Raw genomic sequence first — 2,601 nt, forward strand, 5'->3', positions numbered from 1 at the left:
ATTGGAGAGATGGATAATTCCCATATCTCATCAAAACGAATGAGGAAACAATGTGTGAATTACCCGATACTCCTTCCGTTTTTCTTTCTCAAATTCCGATAAGGTTGCAATCTATAGAGATGTATATGTAGAAAAATTTACTAATAATTATTCATTTTTCAGAATGTTTATGAGGAAATAGTCGAGGTTTGTGAATTATCCGAAACTCCTGTACCCTCAACCCAGCAAAAAAAAAAAAAAAAAAATTAAAAAACGAAAAGAAAAAAGTTTTCTCCATAAAATTCCGATTGAATCGCAGTTTACACCATTTGAAACGTATCTTTGGAAAATTTCGTTAAAAAACGCTTGTTTTTCAGAAAGTTTTGAAAGAAACAAAGTTGGTGTACGGGCGGGGCACACAACTGTAATTACACTTTTTGTATTAATATCTATGCATCATATAAATCAACTGGATTATCAGCTGAAACGTCTGTGTTATCTGTTTGTAAGAGTTTGTTGAAACATATTTTAAGAAATGAAAATAGAAGCATACATTTAATTCAAATAATTTAAACATTATATATATATATATATATATTCGATAAATTAGCTATCAACTACGTGTTTTATTTCTCTGGAAACGCTGGGTATCCTTGTAGTACAAGAACTATTTGGAAGCATTTTGCATTTTACAAGAATCTCGCAGTAAAAAGCCAAACATCATAGGTTATCTCATTTTAATGTTTTACTTCAAGAAATATACAGATCTAATTACGTATATAACATGTATGATAAATGAATCATACAAAACTACATTAGAATACAAATCCTAAACAATAGTCATGATTCTTCCAAAAGAATCACACAAAAGAAAGATAAAGAAAAAAACAAAGGGGAAAAAGGGGAAAGGCAAAAAAAAAAAGAAAATATTCAGTAATTATTGAAAATATTAAAAGGAAAACAAAGTAGTATATATTTTCGAGTTCCCGAAAAATGAGGTGTATTTATTTTATCCGAGATTGCCCCCACCATTTACGGCAAGAAACTATTCTTTCTTTATCATTATTTTTATTATCTTGATGGATTTAACTGTTTGAAACTGGTTAAACTTAAATAGAGCACACCATCAACAGATTGAAATTCTAATCCTATTCTGCGAGTCCATAGATCGGCGCACTTAGTCGGTCTGCAGCAACTCGAATAAATATGCTAAGCTAAATAAATATGCCTTGCACAATGTTTATTAATTTCATACCAAGGTATCAGGACATATCTAGTTCGAGAAACATAGTTGAATAAATTAACTGTAGATATTAACTGATTCAGGATGAATTTGAATTCCAAGCCCAGAAGAATACATTAAATGCAGTAATTCCTGTTTTAGCCACCTTAATACTTCTCTAGTTATATATAGTTCAGTTATATGATATATCAAGGTGGTATATACATATATAACATACACACACACACACATATATATATATATATATATATATATATATATACACACACCACCACTAACATGTTAACTATTGTACCACTACTAAATAACAGGATAACTAATATATACCATCATCAATAAATTAACTTATACATACATATACATATATATATATATATATATATGTGTGTGTATATATATATATATATCACCATCAACTACAAACAGGTTAGATTTTCTAGCAATGTTTGTTTAAGTTTCTGGAGTAAAGGAGGTAGTACCGGAAGTAGTGTTCATCTACGGGAAGTGACGTATAAAAGACACTTCTTTACCGAAAATTATTTTGTTTCTTTCCTCGATTCTTGTTTTACCGCAATCTTCCTCTCTCCCCAATGTAAGTATTGATTTTTAATATTTTACTATTCCAAATGCTTACAAAACTCCACATGTGTGTTCCTAGTAATTCATGACTCTCAGAAACATATCTGTACTAAATAATTAGTTTCTTTTATTTTTTTTCTCCCTCTTTAACTGCCTAGAAATCTTTCTGTAATTGGATCCATTCTTCTAAAGAGGAGCTGGAAGCCCCGACTACTACATATTTATGCTAGTTGATCCACTTAGCAAACTTACTCAAGCTCTACTTTGTTAGTTCAATGATATGATATGATAAGGTGGTGTAGGTTAGCCTAGATATTTGCAGTGACTTCCTGTAATGACGGTTTTGGAGGGCTGCTACCTTTCCTTTTAATTTTATCTCAAGGTACACATTTTCCCAGAGGTACACACGCGCGCGCAACTTTTACTTTTTATTAAGCTGTACTCCGATGTTCATTGTTAGCAAGTTTAGCACTGAAATTGTAAACATTAGCTCCTTTTTGCGAAGTTTTCATAATAGCGCACTTTTGTACTTCGAGGAGACGATCCTATAAAGAGTACATTGCATTATAAAATATATAGATCCATATGTTACACTTTTTGTTAAATATATATCTATATTGAGACCCTGTTCGGTTCCCTATATTATTTGCTCAGTAACTTTGAACTATATTCCCTTTTATTGACATAACCACTTGATATTCAATAAGAAAACATTTACTGAAATGGTCTGATCTGCCAGTTCTGCAGCAAGATTTGACATCGAACTAATCTCAATTAGTTTAAAAACTAAGAAAGAAAAG

This window comes from Octopus bimaculoides, chromosome 11, assembly GCF_001194135.2.
Source record: "Octopus bimaculoides isolate UCB-OBI-ISO-001 chromosome 11, ASM119413v2, whole genome shotgun sequence".
Lineage (NCBI taxonomy): Eukaryota > Metazoa > Mollusca > Cephalopoda > Octopoda > Octopodidae > Octopus > Octopus bimaculoides.